An 8488-nucleotide genomic window follows, 5' to 3' on the forward strand; every position below is an offset into this window, starting at 1 on the left:
GATGGTCAAGTGACAGCGGACATAAATCAAAATGAACATCTTTGGTTAATGAATGTCATCTTCTTCCCTCCCTCCCTCTTTCTCTCCCTCTTTCTCTCTCTCTCTCCCTCCCCTTCCCCACCCTCTCTCCTTCCTATTCCTGACACATTTCTTAGTATACAATTCCTCATGGCTGGTTGTAACAACTCTAAGTCACTGGGAGGCATTCAGAAGAGTTAGCTGGGATAGAAGAGGGCGGCAGTTTGAGAAGTGGTTTATTTTGACAGGAGCGCTTAGGCATCTGAGGGGGAGAGAGATTGAGGAGGAGGGAGAGGCAGCCCAAATTTCCACCGGAGTCAGAAGTTTTAATGAGCTCAAATTATGCTTCAAATTTCTGTAGCTAAGAAAATAAAGTTGAGACAGAAGAAAGATATACATAGTATATATTTGTAATACATGATATATAATATGTTCATATTTTAATATTCCAAGGCCACCTATAAATCAATAAAAAAATAAAAACATCAATAGAAAAAAAAATACACTTAGGATATGATAGGGCAATTCACAAAGAAGAAATACGAGTAGTAGACATAATTATGAAAATAAATTTAATCTCACTAGTAAGAAAAGAAATTTAAAATTTTAGAACACAAAGTGCCATTTTCCCCAGTCATAGTAGCTAAAATTTAAAAGGCTGACAAAATCCAGTGTAGTTGAGGGTGTGGAGAAATAAGAACACTTATGAATTATTGGTAAGAGTAGAAATTAGTATAAACTTTAAGGCAATTTGGGCAATACCTACAATGCACATACATGCTGACCCAATATTCCTATTTGGAGGCCATTATCCAGTCCTTGAACCTGTAGCATTATTAAACATCTTGAGAGTGAGCCACCAAGGACGTTTATATAGTGGAAGACAGAGATGATGTCTCCCTCCAGTGCGAAGGAGCAGGTTTTCTTACAACATTGAAGATATAGTACCTTACTCCAAAGCAAAGGGAAGGCACGATTACTGCCAATTATAAAAGGTACAGGTTCCCTAAGTTCAAGGCTTCAATCCTTTAATGCAACTCTTTTGAGTCACTCTATAAGAATTGGGACTTGGGGTACTGGAACATATACCCCCCAAAAATGCTGATACTCTGACTACTCTTAATGTTGTGAATATTAAACTGTCCCCTATCTCTAACCCAGGAGTCTCACATCTTCTAACAAAATCCATAAAACACTAGCAGGCTAACATGTCTGCTTTGCAAATAAGGTAAAATCTCAGGCCCTTCACCCTTACTGATAGACATTACTTAGGATTTTATCTTATTATGATACTGGTACAAGAATGCAAATATATTTGTACAAATGTGTTCATGGCAGTAATATTGATATTGCTGAATAATTGAAAACAACCTAAATGCTCATGGAAAGAAAGCTCATTAAATCCATTACATATTATCAATGGAATACTATGAAACGATAAAAAAATGAATACATAGCCCTATACTTATTGAATGTGAAAGATATCCATGACATATTTTTAAGTATAAAAGCAGGTTATGGAACACTAGTATATTTACATTTTGATTAATAAATAACACACACACACTCTCTCTCTCTTTCTCAGTCTCCCTCTCTCTTTTACATACACACACACATTTCTAGATAAATATATATCAATATGTTAGCAATGGTTAACTCTGAATAGTGGGATTTGGAATGACCTTATTTTTTCCTGCTTATCTATATTTTTTGTTTTTCTAAAATAATCATGTGTTATCTGGGTATTTAAAAAATAAATGATTCATGCTAAAAAGATTCTGCAGCTGTCTTCAGAATTCATATCTCATGAAGTAATTGAATTATCACACATCTGACCCATTAGTGAAGCTCATTTCAAAAAGGAACTGACTGAGCTGAAAAAAAACCTATCCGCACTACATATACATAATATCCTTCAAATTTTGGAGAGGAGAATATAATTGCACAAATAATTCTAAAATTTCTGGCTATATGGCCAAATTCTGGGCTATGTTTGTGTCCATCTAACTATGAAAGCATATTTTCCCTTATGTAACTTCTGAAATCACTATTAAGACCATTGTAGATGGAAAGCTGGAGTTAGTGCTAAAAGTAAATTCACCCTCGGCTCTAGAGTAAGTCTTCTGTTCATAAGACTATTCTCATTGACTTGTAACTGTGCACTTCGTGTGAATACAGTTTTTTAACATAATTTTAACTGATTTTTTTTTATCATTTCTGCTAGAATTCACATTTAAAAATATACTTTTTTAGGAATCAAATTTTTTTTGACTTTTTTTTTTAAACGTCTTTATTGAAGTATAATTGCTTTACAATGGTGTGTTAGTTTCTGCTTTATAACAAAGTGAATCAGTTATACATATACATATGTTCCCATATCTCTTCCCTCTTGCATCTCCCTCCCTCCCACACTCCCCATCCCACCCCTCTAGGTGGTCACAAAGCACCGAGCTGATCTCCCTGTGCTATGTGGCTGCTTCCCACTAGCTATCTATTTTACATTTGGTAGTGTATATAAGTCCATGACACTCTCTCACCCTGTCACATCTCACCCCTCCCCCTCCCCATATCCTCAAGTCCATTCTCTAGTAGGTCTGTATCTTTATTCCCGTCTTGCCACTAGGTTCTTCATGACCTCTTTTTTTTTTCCTTAGATTCCATATATATGTGTTAGCATACTGTATTTGTTTTTCTCTTTCTGACTTACTTCACTCTGTATGACAGACTCTAACTCCATCCACCTCATTATAAATAACTCCATTTCATTTCTTTTTATGGCTGAGCAATATTCCATTGTAAATATGTGCCACATCTTCTTTATCCATTCATCTATTGATGGACACTTTGGTTGCTTCCATGTCCTGGCTATTGTAAATAGAGCTGCAATGAACATTTTGGTACATGACTTTTTTGGAATTATGGTTTTCTCAGGGTATATGCCCAGTAGTGGGATTGCTGGGTCGTATGGTAGTTCTATTTGTAGTTTTTTAAGGAACCTCCATACTGTTCTCCATAGTGGCTGTATCAATTTACATTCCCACCAACAGTGCAAGAGGATTCCCTTTTCTCCACACCCTCTCCAGCATTTATTGTTTCTAGATTTTTTGATGATGGCCATTCTGACCGGTGTGAGATGATATCTCATTGTAGTTTTGATTTGCATTTCTCTAATGATTAATGATGTTGAGCATTCTTTCACCTGTTTGTTGGCAATCTGTATATCTTCTTTGGAGAAATGTCTATTTAGGTCTTCTGCCCATTTTTGGATTGGGTTGTTTGTTTTTTTGTTATTGAACTGCATGAGCTGCTTGTAAATCTTGGAGATTAATCCTTTGTCAGTTGCTTCATTTGCAAATATTTTCTCCCATTCTGAGGGTTGTCTTTTGCTCTTGTTTATGGTTTCCTTTGCTGTGCAAAAGCTTTTCAGTTTCATTAGGTCCCATTTGTTTATTTGTGGTTTTATTTCCATTTCTCTAAGAGGTGGGTCAAAAAGGATCTTGCTGTGATTTACGTCATAGAGTGTTCTGCCTATGTTTTCCTCTAAGAGTTTGAGAGTGTCTGTTCTTACACTTAGGTCTTTAATCCATTTTGAGTTTATTTTTGTGCATGGTGTCAGGGAGTGTTCTAATTTCATACTTTTACATGTACCTGTCCAATTTTCCCAGCACCACTTATTGAAGAGGCTGTCTTTTCTCCACTGTATATGCTTGCTTACTTTATCAAAGATAAAGTGACCATATGTGCGTGGGTTTATCTCTGGGCTTTCTATCCTGTTCCATTGATCTATATTTCTGTTTTTGTGCCAGTACCAAACTGTCTTGATTACTGTAGCTTTGTAATATAGTCTGAAGTCAGGGAGCCTGATTCCTCCAGCTCCATTTTTCATTCTCAAGATTGCTTTGGCTATTCGGGGTCTTTTGTGTTTCCATACAAATTGTGAAATTTTTTGTTCTAGTTCTGTGAAAAATGCAAGTGGTAGTTTGATAGGGATTGCATTGAATCTGTAGATTGCTTTGGGTAGTAGAGTCATTTTCACAATGTTGATTCTTCCAATCCAAGAACATGGTATATCTCTCCATCTATTTGTATCATCTTTAATTTCTTTCATCAGTGTCCTATAATTTTCTGCATACAGGTCTTTTGTCTCCTTAGGTAGGTTTATTCCTAGATAGTTTATTCTTTTTGTTGCAATGGTAAAAGGGAGTGTTTTCTTAATTTCACTTTCAGATTTTTCATCATTAGTATATAGGAATGCAAGAGATTTCTGTGCATTAATTTTGTATCCTGCTACTTTACCAAATTCATTGATTAGCTCTAGTAGTTTTCTTGCAGCATCTTTAGCATTCTCTATGTATACTATCATGTCATCTGCAAACAGTGACAGCTCTACTTCTTTTTTTCCGATTTGGATTCCTTTTATTTCTTTTTCTTCTCTCATTGCTGTGGCTAACACTTCCAAAACTATGTTGAATAATAGTGGTGAGAGTGGGCAACCTTGTCTTCTTCCTGATCTTAGTAGAAATGGTTTCAGTTTTTCACCATTGAGGACAATGTTGGCTGTGGGTTTGTCATATATGGCTTTTGTTATGTTGAGGAAAGTTCCCTCTATGCCTACTTTCTGCAGGGCTTTTATCATAAATGGGTGTTGAATTTTGTCGAAAGCTTTCTCTTCATCTATTGAGATGATCATATGTTTTTTCTCCTTCAATTTGTTAATATGATGTATCATGTTGATTCATTTGCGAATATTGAAAAATCCTTGCATTCCTGGAATAAACCCCACTTGATCATGGTGTATAATCATTTTAATGTGCTGTTGGATTCTGTTTGCTAGTATTTGGCTGAGGATTTTTGCATCTATGTTCATCAGTGATTTTGGCCTGTAGTTTTCTTTCTTTGTGACATCTTTGTCTGGTTTTGGTATCAGGGTGATGGTGGCCTCGTAGAATGAGTTGGGGAGTGTTTCTTCCTCTGCAATATTTTGGAAGAGTTTGAGAAGGATAGGTGTTAGCTCTTCTCTAAATGTTTGATAGAATTCGCCTGTGAAGCCATCTGGTCCTGGGCTTTTGTTTGTTGTAAGATTTTTAATCACAGTTTCAATTTCAGGGCTTGTGATTGGTCTGTTCGTATTTTCTATTTCTTCCTGGTTCAGTCTCGGCAGGTTGTGCATTCCTAAGAATCTGTCCATTTCTTCCAGGTTGTCCATTTTATTGGCATAGAGTTGCTTGTAGTAATCTCTCATGGTCGTTTGTATTTCTGCAGTGTCAGTGGTTACTTCTCCTTTTTCATTTCTAATTCTATTGATTTGAGTCTTCTCCCTTTTTCTCTTGATGAGTCTGGCTAATGGTTTATTAATTTTGTTTATCTTCTCAAAGAACCAGCTTTTAGTTTCGTTGATTTTTGCTATTGTTTCCTTCATTTCTTTTTCATTTATTTCTGATCTGATCTTTATGATTTCTTTCCTTCTGCTAGCTTTGGGGTTTTTTTGTTCTTCTTTCTCTAATTGCTTTAGGTGCAAGGTTAGGTTGTTTATTCCAGAAGTTTCCTGTTTCTTGATGTAGGCTTGTATTGCTATAAACTTCCCTCTTAAAACTGCTTTTGCTGCATCCCATAGGTTTTGGGTCGTCGTGTCTCCATTGTCATTTGTTTCTAGGTATTTTTTGATTTCCCCTTTGATTTCTTCAGTGATCACTTCGTTATTAAGTAGCGTATTGTGTAGCCTCCATGTGTTTGTATTTTTTACAGATCTTTTCCTGTAATTGATATCTAGTCTCATAGCGTTGTGGTTGGAAAAGATACTTGATACGATTTCCATTTTCTTAAATTTACCAAGGCTTGATTTGTGACCCAAGATATGATCTATCCTGGAGAATGTTCAATGAGCACTTGAGAAAAATGTGTATTCTGTTGTTTTGGGGTGGAATGTCCTATAAATATCAATTAAGTCCATTTGTTTAATGTATCATTTAAAGCTTGTGTTTCCTTATTTATTTTCATTTTGGATGATCTGTCCATTGGTGAAAGTGGGGTGTTAAAGTCTCCTTCTATGATTGTGTTGCTGTCGATTTCCCCTTTTATGGCTGTTAGTATTTGCCTTATGTATTGAGTTGCTCCTCTGTTGGGTGCATAAATATTTACAATTGTTATGTCTTCTTCTTGGATCGATCCCTTGATCATTATATAGTGTCCTTCTTTGTCTCTTGTAATAGTCTTTATTTTAAAGTCTATTTTGTCTGATATGAGAATTGCTACTCCAGCTTTCTTTTGATTTCCATTTGCATGGAATATCTTTTTCCATCCCCTCACTTTCAGTCTGTATGTGTCTCTAGGTCTGAAGTGGGTCTCTTGTAGACAGCATATATATGGGTCTTGTTTTTGTATCCATTCAGCCAGTCTGTGTCTTTTGGTGGGAGCATTTAATTCATTTACATTTAAGGTAATTATCGATATGTATGTTCCTATTCCCATTTTCTTAAATATTTGGGGTTTGTTATTGTAGGTGTTTTCCTTCTCTTGTGTTTCTTGCCTAGAAAAGTTCCTTTAGCATTTGTTGTAAAGCTGGTTTGGTGGTTCTGAACTCTCTCAGCTTTTGCTTGTCTGTAAAGGTTTTAATTTCTCCATCAAATCTGAATGAGATCCTTGCTCGGTAGAGTAAACTTGGTTGTAGGTTTTTCTTCATCACTTTAAGTATATCTTGCCACTCCCTTCTGGCTTGCAGAGTTTCTGCTGAACGATCAGCTGTTAACCTTATGGGGAATCCCTTGTGTGTTATTTGTTGTTTTTCCCTTGTTGCTTTTAATACGTTTTCTTTACATTTAATTTTTGACAGTTTGATTAATATGTGTCTTGGCGTGTTTCTCCTTGGATTTATCCTGTATGGGACTCTCTGTGCTTCCAGGACTTGATTAACTATTTCCTTTCCCATATTAAGGAAGTTTTCAACTATAATCTCTTCAAATATTTTCTCAGTCCCTTTCTTTTTCTCTTCTTCTTCTGGGACCCCTATAATTCGAATGTTGGTGCGTTTAATGTCGTCCCAGAGGTCTCTGAGACTGTCCTCAGTTCTTTTCATTCTTTTTTCTTTATTCTGCTCTGCAGTAGTTATTTCCACCATTTTATCTTCCAGGTCACTTATCCGTTCTTCTGCCTCAGTTATTCTGCTATTGATCCCGTCTAGAGTATTTTTAATTTCATTTATTGTGTTTTTCATCATTGCTTGGTTCCTCTTTAGTTCTTCTACATCCTTGTTAAATGTTTCTTGAATTTGTCTATTCTATTTCCAAGATTTTGGATCATCCTTACTATCATTATTCTGAATTCTTTTACAGGTAGACTGCCTATTTCCTCTTCATTTGTTAGGTCTGGTGTGTTTTGACCCTGCTCCTTCATCTGCTGTGTGTTTTTTTGTCTTGTCATTTTGCTTATCTTACTGTGTTTGGGGTCTCCTTTTCACAGGCTGCAGGTTCGTAGTTCCCGTTGTTTTTGGTATCTCTCCCCAGTGGCTAAGGTTGGTTCAGTGGGTTGTGTAGGCTTCCTGGTGGAGGGGACAAGTGCCTGTGTTCTGTTGGATGAGGTTGGATCTTGTCTTTCTGGTGGGCACGTCCACGTCTGGTGGTGTGTTTTGGGGTGTCTGTGGCCTTAGTATGATTTTAGGCAGCCTCTCTGCTAATGGATGGGGCTGTGTTCCTGTCTTGCTAGTTGTTTGGCATAGGGTGTCCAGCATTGTAGCTTGCTGGTCGTTGAGTGAAGCTGGGACTTGATGTTGAGATGGAGATCTCTGAGAGATTTTCGCCGTTTGGTATTACGTGGAGCTGGGAGGTCTCTTGTGGACCAGTGTCCTGAAGTTGGCTCTCCCACCTCAGAGGCACAGCCCTGATGCCTGGCTGGAGCACCAAGAGCCTTTCATCCACACGGCTCAGAATAAAAGGGAGAAAAAATAGAAAGAAAGAAAGAAAGAAAGAGGATAAAATAAAATAAAGCTATTATAATAAAAAATTAAAAAAATTTATTAAGAATAAATTTATTAAGAATTTTTTTTTGATTTTTAAAGATAAATTTATTAATTTTTTATAAAAAGTAAGAAAAAAGTATTAAGAAAAAAATTTATTAAGAAAAAAATGTGTTTTTAATTTTTTAAAATAAAAAATATGAAAAAACTTCTTAAAAATTTATTTTAATTTTTAAAAATAGAAAATCAGGAAAAAAATATTAAGAAAACATTTATTAGGAAAAAGAAATTTTTTAAGTAAAAAAACAAACAAAATAAAAACAAACAAAAAAAAATGGACGGACCTAACCCTAGGACTAATGGTGAAAGCAAAGCTATACAGACATAATCTCACCCAGAAGCATACACATATACACTCACAAAAAAAGGAAAAGGGGAAAAATTAATATATCCTGCTCCCAAAGTCCACTTCCTAAATTTGGGGTGATTTGTTGTCTATTCAGGTATTCAACAGATGCAGGC

This window comes from Balaenoptera musculus, chromosome X (genome assembly GCF_009873245.2).
Source record: "Balaenoptera musculus isolate JJ_BM4_2016_0621 chromosome X, mBalMus1.pri.v3, whole genome shotgun sequence".
Lineage (NCBI taxonomy): Eukaryota > Metazoa > Chordata > Mammalia > Artiodactyla > Balaenopteridae > Balaenoptera > Balaenoptera musculus.